General features: G+C 50.1%; 1 protein-coding gene across 11 annotated transcripts in view; it reads left to right on the top strand.

Moving 5' to 3' along the window:
- Nucleotides 1-386: 386 nt before the first annotated feature.
- Nucleotides 387-15,735, top strand: part of MICAL2 (microtubule associated monooxygenase, calponin and LIM domain containing 2) — a 212,745-nt gene continuing 197,396 nt past the window's right edge. For 5 of the 11 annotated variants that reach the window (XM_045065814.1, XM_045065812.1, XM_045065813.1 and 2 more), the window contains exon 1: nucleotides 387-565. The gene's annotated coding sequence lies outside the window, so the exon portion shown is untranslated. The remainder of the gene's footprint in view (nucleotides 566-15,735) is intronic. The other 6 variants (XM_013055832.2, XM_013055831.2, XM_013055830.2 and 3 more) reach the window with 2 other exon arrangements.

Here is a 15,735-nt window from a genome sequence, read left to right as displayed (position 1 = left end):
TCAAAAAGGGGAAGCTGAGGCTTGCTTTCCAGCTGCCCAGGCCAAGAAGCATGAGGCCCAGCCCCTGTCTCTCCCTTGACACTAGGATACTACCACCCAGGTTTTCATCTAGCAGCACCATTACGTCCTGCCTCCATCGGCCCCCCGCTGGTCTGAAGACCTGTGCTGGTCTGAATGGGAGCGCCCAGGACTCCCTGAGCTCGGGGCACGGCTGCAGCCCACGTGCGCCCGGCGGCAGACGCGGTGACAGCTGGCCCCACGGGGGCGGAGCGGGTGTGGAGCGGGGGTGGCCTCCGCGCCGCACTGCCATTGGCCGCGGGCCTCTTGCCGGGGGCGGAGTGCGCCCCCGGCCGCTTTGCCATTGGCCGCGCCGCCGATGGGGGCGGCTCCCAGCTCAGTCAGCCGCGCGGCGCAGAACTGCAGGCGCTCGCCTGACTAAGGCTGCGCGGGGCTGCCTCTCCAGCTCCCAGCTCTGCAGGCCGCCGGCGGGTCCTGACCACCGGGTCCGCTGCCCGAGGCGAAGGCAGGAAGCTGACCCGAGGTTCGGTGGCTGGCGCGGATTTCGGTAAGGGGGTAAGGTGCGGGGCTCCAGAGAGGGAGGCTCGGGCTGGGACCGTGGCAGCCGAGCCTGGACTCTGCGCCCTGGCCCGCGCCGGGGACAGTCAGGTGCGGCCGCAGCATCTCTCGCCTCAAACCCACCCAGCTGGGCGCTCGGCAAGCAGGTGGCCCTGCCCGGGAAGGCCGGGGCTGCCTGATTGGTCTCGGAATCGATAAGAACGCAATAAAAGCCTGCCACCCGGACCCCGAACTACCTCCCACTCCGCCCCAGCACCCAAACCCTGCAATTCTAAGCCGAGAAAATCTCCAAACGTCAACACGGAGTGGGCGCGACGCACCAGCAGTACCGCATGCTGCCTGGGCAGACCATTCCCAAACTTTGCTTTCCCATAATTTGGGCTCCGCTCTGTTCAGGCTCTTTCCTGGCTCTTCACTGGGCGCTCCCCTGCCCGCCCTGGTTCTCCTCCCTCCTTAACAACAGGAAGTTAAGTTGGGCCAAAAGTCAGTGGCCTGGCCGCCTGCGGGCTGGGATTGGGACTGAGTCTGGGGCGCGGTGTGGAGGTGGCCAGGGGACCGCGGAGCTGTCCTGTCTGTAGTGTGCCCTCCAGCAGCCCAGGCGCACCCCAGGCCTGGGAGCGCCCGGCAAGGGCGTCTCTGGCTCCCGCTTTGTCGTCATTGACTAAACCTGGGGAGAAGTAGGATTTTGCAAGCAGCGTCAGCCCTTGTTGACCTGGCTTCCAGACTGGAGCAAGTGGGGTTAACTTTATCCTAGACCAGCCGCCCGGCAGAGCTGGGAATCATAGCCTTTGCTGAATGGGGAAGAGGCGTGTTGAAACCAGAGTAAACTGTGTGCCTCTTTCCACAGTGTTAATTCTGTAACCTGGGTCCTTAAGGCCAAAAGAGCTTTACTTTTGATGGCCATTGAGCCTTGTGAGGCTTGGGGTTGGCAGTGTCTTTCTGTCAGCCTCCCTTGCTCACTCTAGTCTTATGTGGTTTCCTGGTGTGTGTGTGTGTGTGTGTGTGTGTGTGTGTGTGTGTGTGAAGTCACTGACTGGCCCCCTTGTGGGCAGGTCCCTCAGAAAGAAAGCCAGCAGGGGGTTGGCTCTCTGGTGTTTATGCGCCTGGGTGCCTGGCACCTGGACCAACTCTGTTCTTGTCCCCTTCCCGGGACCAACAAGTGGACGTCAAGTCTCCAGGACAGCCCCAACCGACGTTCTGAAGACTCCTTGCAGTAAGAACTTGCCTTCCAGCAGAAGACAGATTTATTATGTGGCTACGGACAGATGGGTCCTGCCCTGTGGCACTTTTGCAGCAGATTTCTTGGTTACTCTCCAAACACTCAGTTTTACCTTCCTCATTTTAGATGTGGGCAAACAGACTCAGGTAGTTTAAGTGCCCAAGGTCACACAGAAAGTGGCTGAGCCAGGATTTGGACCAGGCTCTGCCAGAACTATATTCAGTGTTCTTCCTGCTGCCCTATGGCCCTGGAAGGTGATGTCTGCAGGGTCATGGTGCTCCTGTGTGTGATTGGAGCTTTCTGGCCTTTGAAAAGATTCTGTCTAAAGATTCAGAGGCTGCTTCTTCGGCAAAGCTCTTGAAATGACCCTGGTTAGCCCAGGTTGTTCAACCTGCAGACGACTTGCTCACTCTGTCCTCCGGTCAGGGATGAATGACTGGTATTGGTTCATGCTCTACTGGGGAGGGATTGACCTTCTGGTGTTTGGGTACCATCTGGGGGGTGAGGGTCTGGAGAGGAAGCCTGCTTGTGCCATTGACTTGGTCTCACTTCTGAAAGTTGGCTTCTGGGATGGTCTAGGAAGACTATTAGCTGAAATAACCTCTACTTTAGATCCAATTCTGTTTTGTTTTGTTTTGTTTTGGGGGGACAGTTGTTGAGCTATACTAGTTATGATGGTAAGGTGATTGAGACCCTCTGTTTGAGCATCTCCTTATAAAAAAAATGCTATCACTTTTCCGTGTGCCTCCTTCCTTCTTTAGTCCTGGAGCTCTGGCTTTCTGCTCATCCCTCTCTTCTAAAAGAAAATCATGATTAGCCTAATACCAACCAGTTGTTCTTTAGTAAAAAGCATCTTATGGACTGAGGCTGGTTTTAGCTGTGTTCATTGGAGCCCTGTTCTCAGGAGCTACAAGGAGCAGAGCATCAGCTGGGTAACCTTCCTTTGCCTATAACTGGGGCATATTTCTCCTCTTCGCCCATGTTCATACTCTCATCTGGGTGTGCCTGCCAGCCACGGACCTGTCCCTTTCACTTCTTGCTTTTGAAGTGGAGAGGTCCTGTCTGTTTGGTGGAGAGCATTGATTCTGGTGGGAGGGGTAAGGTATGGGTGCAAGAAGTTTTGGGCTGAACATTGCCAAGACTGAAAGTCTCTATTGTTTAAAGAGCCAGAGAAGGGAATACTGTTCATCACGCTGGGACTTTTCTTTGTTTATATCAGTAGGTCCCCACATTAGCCTTCCAAAGAAGTTGCTGGGGCTGTTCCCATTTTACAGATGAGGAGACTGAGACTGGGGAAGATTACCCCCCTATCCCCTTGCCACCACCTCACATGGCTAGTTGGTAACTGATCTAAAATTCTGGTCTCAGTCTGTATGAATGAGATCGAGGTGGTGAGTTAAGGACTGAAGGAAGCAGGAAAACCTTGTGGCTGTGTTCTGTCCCCTGGAGGGGTGGTGTGGGCAACTCCCTCACTGCACTCACTATTCCTCCAACTTCTTTTGTAATTCTTTGTGAACATGGTTTCCTACCCTGCTATGAAATGGCTTTTAAAACCCTTACCAAACGTAACAGATTTCTTTCCTGGTTCTTACAAATACTTGTTGCTCTTTGCTCCATATTCCCTTAGCCTCTCGTCCTAATCTTCATGAAGCTGTCCACTATAATGTTTTACAGTCCTCTCTTTTGCCATATCCATGAACATTTTCAGACACAAAAATAGAGACCATGGCATAACGAGCTCCATACACTCCTTATCTAGCTTTAGCAGTCAAGGTTATGCTGGGTTGGCTTCATCTCTTGCTTTTTCTCCCCTTCTGTCCTTTCTTCCTTAAGTATTTTAAAACAAATCTCTGATACCATGTGATTTTCCCCCTATCTAATGCAGTATATATCTATTTTTTTTTATTTTTTATCTTATTATTATTATTTTTTTTTTTTTGGCATAGCCACATTGCCATTTTTGCATGTAAGAAAATGAACAATAGTTCTTTGGTCTCATCTGTCTGTATTCAGAATTCCCACATTGTCTCAGAAAGGACCTTCGAGTTGGTTTGTTCGAATCAGGATTCAAATCTGTATGCTGCATTTGGTTGCTAGTCCGTTTATGCTTCTTTAAGCTGGGGCAGACTCCTCTCCAGTTTTTACGTATCCGTGACCCTCCATTTTAAGTGCCCCCCCCCCAAGCCGCCAAACACTGTGAGGCTGAAATCCCCTTGGGTGCCCAGCTGGATCCCTTCGTGGCATCTGGGATGGGGCGGAGGCTGGCTGAGCCTCTGTCCAGTGGTGTCACAGCCACTCGGGCAATGTGTTTTGAGTGAATGAACCCTGTCCTGGGCTTGTGTGACTGGTTGTGACTGTGTTTAGATAAGAGGTTTAAAAAAAAGATGACTTGCTCGCGTGTGGAGGTTTCCTCAGCAAGCGTCAGTCTGTAAACATCGTGAAATAAGAGGAGAACTATTTGCTGTGCTCACCACACTGCTCTGGTTTGTGGTAGGGAGCCCAGATGGCTGCCCTTATGCCCCGATCAGCAGCCGGTCTCCCCCGATCATCTGTGGGACAGACAGGGACTGAGGTCATTTCTGCCAGAGCTTGGAATCCCTGCTTACTCAGCCATGGGCATCACCACGTTCTGACCCAGACACTTGGCATTTGGGCTGCACGGAGAACTCTGCATACTTCTGCCCAGGCAGCACTCCTTCCCTACACCTTCCTGAGCCTCCCCTAACCTGCCCCCCACCTGGCCAGTAGTGGAACCTTTCTCAGATCACAGCTGGCTGGTTGGGACGGTCGACACACACTCATCACCTTTCAGTATTTTGTCTGAATTTGCAGTAAAGAGCTAGTCGCCTCTGGACCCTTTGTGGGCATCCTAATGAAGGAGACTTGGGGCTCAGGAACGAAGGGAAAGGTACGCTTCACTCCTGGATGCCCTGTCAAATCTCCCTAAGATCTGACCCACCTGGGAGAGGCCCCCTCTGCAAATAGCCCTCACAGTGAGGAGTTTTTTTTTTTTTTCCTTCTTTGTTGTTTGTTTTGTCTTGGGCTTTTGTTGTTGTTTTTCACATAGTCTTTTCCACGAAGCAAGTCCTTCTTTGTTGATGGCAGTGCTAGATTTGATTCTTTTTCCTTCATCTTTAGACATCTTTTAGTATTTCCCCCAAATTTTTACAATAAAAACATTTTTTTCTAATGGAAAATCCAAACACTTGGGTTCTTTTTCCTCTTAAAAAAGCAAATTTTCTCACAAATGACATAGCAGATAAAGGGCTAGTATCCAAAATCTAGAAAGAACTTATCAAACTCAACACCCAAAGAACAAATATTCCAGTCAAGAAATGGGCAGAAGACATGAACAGACATTTCTGCAAAGAAGGCATTCAGATGGCCAACAGACACATGAAAAAGTGCTCCACATCACTCGGCATCAGGGAAATACAAATCAAAGCTACAATGAGATATCACCTCACACCAGTCAGAACGGCTAAAGTTAACAAGTCAAGAAATGACAGGCGTTGACAAGGATGCAGAGAAAGGGGAACCCTCCTACACTGTTGGTAAGAATGCAAGCTGGTGCAGCCACTCTGGAAAACAGTATGGAGGTTCCTCAAAAAGTTGAAAATAGAGCTTCCCTACAACCTAGCAATCACACTACTGGGTATTTACTCTAAAGATACAAAGGTACTGATCTGAAGTGATACGTGCACCCCAAAGTTTATAGCAACAATGTCCACAATAGCCAAACTATGGAAAGAGTCTAGATGAATGGATAAAGAAGATGTGATGTATATATACAATGGAATACTATGCAGCCATCAAAATAAATGAAATCTTGCCGTTTGCAACCATGTGGATGGAACTAGAGGGTATTATGCTGAGTGAAATAAGTCAATCAGGGAAGACAATTATTATATGATCTCCCTGATATGAGGGATTTGAGAGGCAAAGTGGGGGTTTGGGGGGTAGGGAAGGAAAAAAATGAAACAAGATGGGATCAGTAGGGAGACAAACCATAAAAGACTCTTAATCACACTAAACAAACTGAGGGTTGTTGGGGGGAGGGGGATAGGGAGAGGTGGTTGGGTTATGGACATTGGGGAAGGTATGTGCTGTGGTGAGTGCTATGAAGTGTGTAAACCTGGTGATTCACAGACCTGTACCCCTGGGGCAAATAATACATTAAATGTTAATAAAAATTATTTAAAAAATTTATTCCAAGCAAAGCAAAAAAAAGAAAGAAAGAAAGAAGGAAAGAAAAAAAGGCAAATTTTCTTCAGTGTGGATGGGTGGACAAAATTATACCTGCATTTTGTATAGCTATGTATGTGGATAAGGTCAGAGCCACCGTGATTTTGATATTTACTTATTTGTTTTATGACATTATCTTAACTTACCTGGGCTTCCTCAAATTAGGGAATTAAAAAAAAAAAAAAGCTGGGGTTTAGGAGACAGGGAGCCATGAAACCCATGCAGCCTTATCCTGTCTCCCATTCTACTTCCTCCCTTTCCTTCCTGAGGATTTCATTTTGGACTCCCCAAAATGAAATCATTCTAATGGTAGGCTCTTGATTTTTTTTTTTTTTTAATTCAGGAAGGTTGAGGTATCAGAGGAACACAGAATGACATGGTTGTTAGGGTCAGGGAGGCAGGGCAAAGCTTCAGGCCCCAGTGGCTCTCTTGTCCCCTTGGGGAAGTGCCTGATTGCCAAACACCCCCTGGACCTCACTTTGTTGGGGAATGGGGTAGGGGGCTGACCGCTCCCTCCACCATTTCTGTGTCCTCCCTGCGTCTTCTCCTGAGGTAGTAAACCCGGCTGGTCTGCACTGATAAGTCTCCTCCTCTCTAAAGCACCAATCATCTGGTCTCACAAACTCAGGGCTGGCAGGGATGATAGGGGATACGCAACCTCTGGGTCACAAACAAACTTCCACTGCAAGACCGGATCACCGTGGAGTGGGGTTTTTGAGGCCCTTCCCTTCCCTGTCTGCTGCTGAGGGAGTGTCCATCCCTGAAGAGGCTTTGGTGAAGGCCAGGGGTGATAGCATTTCTTAAATGTAATTGCCCAGTACCCTCCATGCACCTAAATATCATTGTAGCTCATCCTAGGAAGCTCTGGCCTGTCGCCATGGTGGTGCTGGCAGGCAATTGTGTGTGGACAGTGCTGGTGTTTTTAGGATTGAGACTATAGTATGTTCTTTGTTTGCACTAGTGTTTCTCTCCCCTGAGGGTCTAGGTAATTTCCCTGCCTGCACCCCACCCCGAATCTCCCAGCCCAGATCCCTGGCTGCACTGGCATTCCTTCCAAGGCTGGGTCAGATGGCTCTTTGGGGAATACACAGGTATTGGCGGGTCTCCGAGGAGAGACTTGTTTCCTGCTGGCTTGGGGCTCCGGTTTTTCTCCTTCCCCTGCAGTGAGGGATGTCCAGGCCAGATGTCCTTTCTGTAGGCAGCAAGAGGAGGTTGGCGAGGAGCTGGATGGTGGCTTTTGATCTCTGAGCTGCCACAAGAGGTTTACGGGAGGTCTGCAGGCGGCGAGCTCCTGACACACCCAGTCCAGAAGCCCAGCTTTGCCAGAGGCAAGATTGGGAGTTTAGGAACATCCTATTCTGGCCTTGCCTTGGTAGTAGCAGCATTTTGTAGCAGATGCTGAAACCATGGCTTTGCTCTCATGACTCTGAGTGGCTGGCCTTGGCTACATATCTGAGCGCTGACTGTATCTAGTGAAGATTTGCAGGATTGCAGAGTTTAGCTTGTACCTGGGGCCAGGAGACGAGGTATAGGGGAGGGTGAAGAAGTTCCAGGAAAAAGCCAGTTGGGTCCTTTGGTCCCTAGGAGAGCTGCTGCCTGGAGCAGAATGGGCCCAGGGCCTGCTGAGGCCCTGGCAGAACGCTGAGCCATCTGTCGGACAGAGCTATTCATATTGGATGAGCGGAAGGGGGTAGTGAGGTGTAATGAGTAGAGTCCGTGGCCGCTGGGTGGTCAGAGCACTGACAGCTCAGAGTATCAGGATAGAGGGGCTTCCGCACAGCTTGAAGCAGAGGGCAGGCAAGGAGACCCCTGCTGAAGGAGTAGGGGTCTGATAGCAGATGAAGGGGAAACAGAAGAGAGGAACAGATGGGGCCACTGCGGAGGCCTCTTTCCAGACTTTAGAGTGAGGACTAGGTCCATCTCTTCCCTCAGGGAATGTCCTGTGGGGCTTGGGCAAATGGGGGCCTTGGGGACTATGGGGCCCATGCCAGGAGAGCTTGTCGGCTCTCTGCCCGCAGCTGCAGGACAGGACTGTCGGGAGGGAAGGATGAGGCTCTGGATGAGGTCTCAGGCTTCTCAGTCTGTGGCAGCCAGGGGCCCAGCACTCCTGCCTGCTCTAGGTTTCCATCTCTAGCTTGGGTGTGTCTGTTATCTTGGACCTGACATCACGGACTCTCTTAAAAAATGACTCACCCGCCCACACACAGACACACACAGACACAGGGCACTCCCGCCACCCTCCCCCATGCATGCATGGATGAGGGTAACATACTCATTCACTCAGGACAAAGGTAATCCCATGAAAAGTCTGCCCTGCCCATCCTCCAGCCCCATCCCCAATCGCCCCCCCCCCCAACCCCGTTCTCTTCCTCAGTGGCATCTGCTCTCATTAGTCTCCTGTGGATCCTGGCAGACAGAATCTAGACATCAATTGGTACCTGTTTCCTCCTTTGCTTTTCTCTGGACCTTCTAGGAAACACCCAGGGTGTGGAGTGGCCCACAGGGCTGCTGAGATGGCGGTTCTTTCATTTGGCCAACGCTTAACTATTACCCTTCCCCCCTACTTTGCTACCTCTCCCCATGCCAAATCTCCTGGTGTTAGATTTGTGGGTGTAGAGAGCCCAGACATTGAGAATAAACCCCAGGGGCCTGTTCTGATGATAGGCACAAACAAACAATTCCACTAAGACAGACCTGGGTTCAAATCCTGGCTGTGTGGCCTTGGGCAACTCCATGAACACTAGTATTTTAGTCTATATAAAGACACCTACCACAGGGGTTGATATAGAGATAAATTTAAAATATTTGTTTGTGAAGCACCCTGCAGGGGTGGGCACTCAAAACTGTCTTTACTTCCACCCTCAAGGAGCAACCCATCTTTAGAACAAATGACAGGGGCCTGGAATCCTCTGGATGGCTTCCTGGAAATCCTCTTGGTGGGTTCCTGAACTCTTACTTCCCTGCAGAAGGTAGCTGGTTCTCTATTTTCTATCCGGACAAGCTCCTCCCCACCACCTCCTCCGGTCCTGGGGAGGCTAGCCTCTCCGTACCACCTCTTTCTGTGTCCCCCACCCCCCTAGTGAGCAGGAGCTGCTGGCTGCCTGGAGAGGGTTCTGAGCTGTTTATGGCTGCTCTCTGGGGTGTTTATGTTGTGATCTCTTCAGAAGCTCCTAGCAGATGTCTGGTTATTGCTGAAACTTCATCTTTATCTTCAGCACGAGAGAAGAGAGAGGCTATTTTTAAAGATGTTTAATTGGCATGGCTGCACAAAGCGGCCTAGTTTGCCTCCAAGCTTTATTCTGCATTGCTCCTGCTCTTTACCCAGTCTGAAACCTTCCGGTCCAGGCTGAGAGACCTTATATGTCCTGATTTTAGAGCAGCACTTAAATTTGGCAAGCAGTTGTAATCTCTTAAAAAGGTAGGTCAGGGAAGCAAAGGCAACCAGCTGTCTTTTTCCAGGCTGGGACAGATGGCGGCGTGAATGAGGGGCATTTCTGTGTCCATAGAAACCAACACCTGCCCCCAGTTCTGACCCTTCCTTTCACCTGTGGTGGCACCCCCCCCCCCCCACGCCGTGCTTCCTGCTGACTGGCTGGGAGATCTTTAGCATTCCCTTTCCCTTTGGACTCAGGTGGGGCTCAAGGTGAGCAGGGAGTGGAACTAGGGTAGTTTCTTCCCAGGAGGGAGAGAGAGACGGAGGCCATGAGTCACAGGACGTTGGATGTCAGATTGGAAGGGCACTCTGAGATCATCCAGCTCTCACTCCCACCACCGTGGTTTTTACTTAGGGGGACACTGAGGCTCAGAGGCCTCTTGGTATGGAGAAGAGGCAAGGGAGGTGTGGTTCCCTGCTCAAGGTCACCCAGCCAGGTAGGAGTCAAGTCTGTTCTCCCTCCACCATTGCTGCCCAGCCTTGATCCTGTGGTTGGACTTGGGCAATCTTACTTGCAGTTGGCTTTTGCTTTTGGGGACGGAGGCCTGCGCCCTTTGTCACAGCTCTGGTATTCTCTCAATTTAGGATGTGTATACACTTGTAGCACTGACTTGCTCCATTGCTTGGTGTGAGATCTTTCATGATCAGAAATACCTCCCCCCCTTAACTTGAAAAAAAAGAAAGAAAGAAAGAAATACCTCCCCCAAGGCCTTAGGGCCTAAAATTCCTGCCTTTGTTTTCAGTCCTTCTTTTTCAGAGGTTTGCGAAAAATACAGAATTTAACTGAGAAGGATATGTTGACAGATTAGTTTATCTCTGATAAGCTGTTAGCAGAGGGCTGCACCCAAGGAGATGAGTCAGCTGGGAAGAGGTGGAGGAGGGAGTCAGGATTGTGAGTAGGGTGCCGTCAGGAAGGACATGGAGCACCACGGCCAAGGCTCCTGAGCTCAGGGTGCAGCTGCCGTGCTGGGGGTGCTGCGATGAACGACAGGAGCAGAGCCCTTACTTAACACATGGAGGTACATTAGACAAGCTAGGGATGCCCACATATCAAGGGGGAGTGTGGAACGTGCTTTGGAGAGTGTCATGGTGGAACGAAGTGAGACTTCCTGGAGGATGTGGCACTTGGTGCTTGGAATGGGACTTAGAAAATAGGATTTCTGTAGGGAGAGATAGCCAGAGATACAGCGCACAGAAATGTGGAAAAGTGAAGGCACATTCAGGGTGCCACCTGGTAGAAACATGGGGGCTGCCTGCGGGAGCTGTGAAGTGTGGAAGGCTGGGATCCAGCCAGCCCTGAGTGCTGGGGGTGGAGGTGGGGTAGGGAGTTTTCTGCAGGTGTCAGAAAATCATGGAGCATTGTGGGCCAACCTCTGAAAGGTCTGATCCTCCTTTGCTTTTGGTCTCACAAGCACCTGAATATCCCCTTCTGGAGGGTGCTGCCCTGGGTTTCGGGTGCTCACTTTGGGTTTACTTCCCCAGTGGAGGAGGAAGCTTGGGCATGCAGGTGGGGCAGGACTTGATATTTCCAGGCAGGGGATTGGCTAGCTCCCCAGCCTCCTCCCCTCCCCCGCCCTCTGGGGAGGAGACATAAGCTGAGCTCAGCTTCCGCTAGCTCCGGCGTTAACCCGTTAACCCAGCTGGTAGGAAGCCTGGCAACCCGGTGTGCTTAAGGCTTTGACATTTGAGCTGGGTTGCCAGCACCTGTTCTCTGCCACAGAGGTCTCAGAAACACCCTTGCTGTATATGATGGAATAAATCCTTCCTGCAAGCAGCAAATGGCGTGGCTTCAGTGCCCGGGAAAGCTATTGATAGGGGGGTGGGGCGCACGGAACCAGCTTTTTGTCTTTTTTTTTTTTTCTTTTTGTCTTTTTTTTTAGTGCTACCAACATGAGACCACATTGGTTCTTTGATCAGCTGATCTCTCCATTTATGCATTCTGCAACCAAGATTTCTGGAATTTCCTTCCTGTTGTCCCACCAACCATGGTTTTCAGAGCTGTAAAACCTTTGGCAAGTCACTTTCTTTCTCTGAGCCTCTAGTGTCTCTTCTGGAAGATGGGCATGATAATACCCACCTGTCAGGGTGGCTGTGAGGATTAAATGAGGCAATACGCATAGCACACCTAGCCTGGTGCCTGGCACCTAGGGGCCATCGAGGCCCTTCCTCATCAAGTCTGTTCCCAAACCGGCCCACAGATGTGGTCAGGGCTCCTCTTTGCTTCTGGCCTCCATTCAGTCCTATTCCATAAGTGGCTTCTGCCTTTGGCTAGTGACTTGTTAAGAGAATGGCTCAGCTGAAGCACCTATGTGTGCAAAGAAGAGAGATGAGGCGCTTTTCCCTTTGTGGCGAGATCTTCACCATCAGATCTCGGAACCATAGGGCTGTTCCATTGGTGCTTGACTTCTCCACTGTGGTGGTCTAGCCTGGGCTTGCAGATCAGAGCGGACCTGTTCCATCTTTGGATGGTTCCTCCTGTTGCCTCCCTCATGGCTCCCGAAAGCTTCTGGCATTTGGTCCCAGTCTTCCTTCTAGAAGCCACAGAGAACATGCTGCCTCTTTCCCTCCCCGTGTCAGAACCTCAGATATGGTTTTTAAATCCAGTCTATGAAACCACCCATCGGAAGAAGTATCACTATTTCCTGTACCTTCAAGAAAAAAGTGCTTCCAATTAAATTGTGGAACAATGCTGTGTTACCTCTGAAAAGTATTATTTTTACTGAAAGAAGACCCCTTTTAGACTTAGGCCCAAGTTTATATCCCATAACATTTGTGTGTACATAAAGAGGAAAGCAAATTGGTTAGGGCATTTCTAAAACATCTTCAGTTTTAGAATCTGACTCTTCCAATTCACTTTTTGACTCTGCCATCTTTGTGGCTCTTTTGACACATTATTACATTTTGGTAAAATGATGATGCATTTCTCAATCTTACTTAGATGTTAAGGGACTAGAAGATACATTCTGCTTTCAGACAATTTATAATTGAAAATGTGCAGCTTCTAATTAGTAAAACATGGTATTTAAAGGCAGCCCTCTTCCTCGCTCTTGAGTTTCCTTCCGGATTAACAAACTGTGGTGTAGGTTCAGTTCTTTTTACCTTCCCAGTGATTCTCCTCTGAGCAAACTCCCACATGTTCAAATTCTCATATGCTGAGGCCAGTGCCCCGACCACATATGGTATTCGTGGTGTGGTATGACCACAGCAGAGGGAGGGAGCCATCACCCCCCTTGTTGAGGCCATTCTGCTCCTCTTAATGCAGCCCAAGGTTGCATCAGCTTTTCTGGCAGCTCCATCACACCCTTGACTCACTGACGTTACCGCTGACCAGATCTTTTTAACATGTGGTGTTGCTAAGCCGCATCTCCTCTGTCCTTAAGGTGTGGCTTTAGAACTTAGATGCAGAGCCTCCTATTTTGTTCCCGTCTGATTCAGAACAACCATTTCTGTTAAATTTCCACTTTGTTAAATTCGGTGCAACTATGTTCCATTGAGCTCTTTCAGGATCCTATTAAGTATGCCTTCCCTATCCTTGCTGGAGGGGAGGGGATTGGGGGGATGGGGTAACTGGGTGATGGGCATTAAGGAGGGTATGTGATACAATAAGCACTGGGTATAATACCCAACAGATGAATCACTGACCTCTGTCTCTGAAACAAATAATACACTATATGTCAATTCATTGAATATAAATAAAATTAAATTAAACGTATGCCTTCCATACCATCACCCCGTTGCTGATAAAATGCTTACCAGGAGAGAGCCCTCTGGCATGCTACTAGAGACCTCACCTTAGGCACCGTTAGATCTTTCATCAGCTTGCTTTGGGATTGGCAGTCGAGGCTGCCCCTTTCCTGAGTCGCCTTCCATTTGCTTTTCTGACTTCTGGCGAGAAGTCTTCTTGAATCTGGATGTGCTGTGCTTAGTGCAGTTTTCCACCTCCCACCAAGTATCCGGTCATAGGAGGAAGTGGACTCTGGCTGATAGCACATGTTGTTGGTTCCCAAAGGGCCCCCAGACTGCTTTCGAGTGTCCCCAGGCTGCCCCAAAGAGATGTAGCTGGAAGTTTAGCGGTCTCATCTGCAAGAGTTTCCAGCGCTCTGGGTCAGGGTTCTTACAGTCACTGAAAATATCTAAATAGATGTATTTTAAAACTGAGCTTGTCCCCCATCCCGCCTCTCTTTCTCATCTCAGTGTGTGATCTTTGTCAGTCTAAAGATGTCCCTTTTAGAGAGGGGCCCCTATGTACCTGGAGTGGGAGCCAATTCTGCCCCTGGACCTCTTGGTTCCAGATGACCCCATGCCCCCAGACCCTCCCACCCTCTGCCCTCTGCTCTGCAGCCTGAGCTCCTTCCATGCGTGCCTCCTCTGGTTGTCACAGGAATAGGCCTTGCATCACCGTCTTAGGGTTTTCTTGGTTATGCATTCTTCCCGTGACTGGGATGTGGGCTTCCTAACAGCTGGCCTTGTCAAGGGCTCCCTCGGCAACCACACGGCTCCTGTTCCACAACATGTTCTGTAGTTGTCTGTGTGCCAAGCCCTCTTATTGGGGCTTTGTGAACATGAACTCATTGAATTCTTGTGCCAACCCCATGAGGTAGATCTTGTCACTTGCCTCACTTCCCAATGAGGAAATTATGGCACAGAGGGGTTAACTGATTAGCTCAAGGTTTTGTGGTTAGGGCAAGAGGGGGAGTTGGAGTCTAGCCAGTTTATCCCCAGAGTCCGGCTCTCAACCTCTGTGGTAAGTGGCCTGCTTCCTAAGAGGCCCCTCCCCTTCTCTTCCTCCTTCCCCCTCTCCCCCCCCTTCCTCCCCTTCCCTCCTCCTCACTGCCCCCTCCCCCATCACTCCTTTGCAGAACTGGAACCTCTTTGGAGTCTGAATCATTGACTTCCTCAATCTCATGTCCCAAAGCCCTTCCGTGCTCCAGCCATTTGAAGTCTGTGAGAGTCTCAGGCACCAGCTTCCCCTTCTTGGTCTCATAAATTTCAGAGGAAATGATTGCTTTTCCTCTATAGTTCCTGTATCCTCCTGGTCACTAACCTATTCTGCTCTTGTTGCGGGAATCAGGTTAGTCCTGTTTCTATGGATACTTCCTTCCTCTTCTGGAAGGTGAGGCCAGCCAGAGATTTCAGCCAGTGGGGTTTCAGGACTTCCCTTGGTGTTTTCCTTCCCCGCACCCATGCCCCCACCTACCACTCAAGCTCCCCTCAGGCTGGCCTGAGATTCCATTAGCAGCTGACCCCATGGGACCCACAGGGACCTTCCCTTGAGGCCTCAGGTCCTCAAGGGAACATGTGTTCTCCAGAATAGTTTCCTTTTTGTTTCACACTTTTTTTTATTGCATAGAGATCCTCTGTCTCGGGCCCCATCCCAAGTCCATCCCTTTAAGAGATCCAAGCTGGGCACTGAGAAGTGTGTATCAGTTATGTAAAGAAAAGAATAAATATTTATATTTGTGTGTATACACAAAAAGATTGTCAGGGATGAGGCATAAGCAAGGGGAGTGGTTCCCTGGTTTGGAGTGGGGGTGGATGGGGTAGGTACAGTAGAAGGGACACGTTTCCTGTATACTTCTGTGAGTTTTGATTTTTGAATGTATTTCCTACTCAAAATTTAAAACAACAAAACAACAAAAAAACCAACCACAGACAACCCAGGACTGTTGCTTGGTGGTTGTGGAAAGAGCAGGACTCACTTGGTTAGCATGGGTCTCCACTCACCTTGTTAGCATGGGTCTCCGCTCCTCAGGTGCACACTGAGCTAATGACAGCTCACTCACCTGACAGTAGAGACCCAAGGGGACCCTCATTCACAGCCTGGCACCTGGGGGGGTCTGAGTAAACCGCCTCTTCCCTGACTCTCTCCTTGAGGCTCCTAAGGAACTGGAGATTTTGCTGCCTCTTGTAATCAGTTTACTAAGAGTCGGTGCACTGGGCCTCAAGTGTTGGTTTTCCCACTGTGACTCACCTACAGCTCACACTGTGGTCTTTACTCCCTGTTAAATTCGAGGATTTGAGGTAGTTGAAATGCTCTGAATCCTGGGTTTGCCTCCAAGAACGATGTACTTTCCTTCCCCAGACCTGTGGGACCTTGAAATTTCTCCCACTGGACTTTTCTGCCCAGCGCAGGGGAGCATGATTAGAGTGGGTTTAACCCCCTTTGAAAACAGAAGCCCAGGACTGGCCTTGCAGAGAACCAAGGTCAGGGCAGATCCTGAAGAAAAATATATAGGCCCTTGGGAGAAGCCAGTCCAGGCAC

The sequence above is a fragment of the Mustela putorius genome, unplaced genomic scaffold, assembly GCF_011764305.1.
Source record: "Mustela putorius furo isolate JIRA1106 unplaced genomic scaffold, ASM1176430v1.1 tig00003859_pilon_pilon_pilon, whole genome shotgun sequence".
Classification (NCBI taxonomy): Eukaryota; Metazoa; Chordata; class Mammalia; order Carnivora; family Mustelidae; genus Mustela; species Mustela putorius.
The sequence above is the reverse complement of the archived record's forward strand: the minus strand, read 5'-3'. Positions and strand labels throughout refer to the sequence as shown.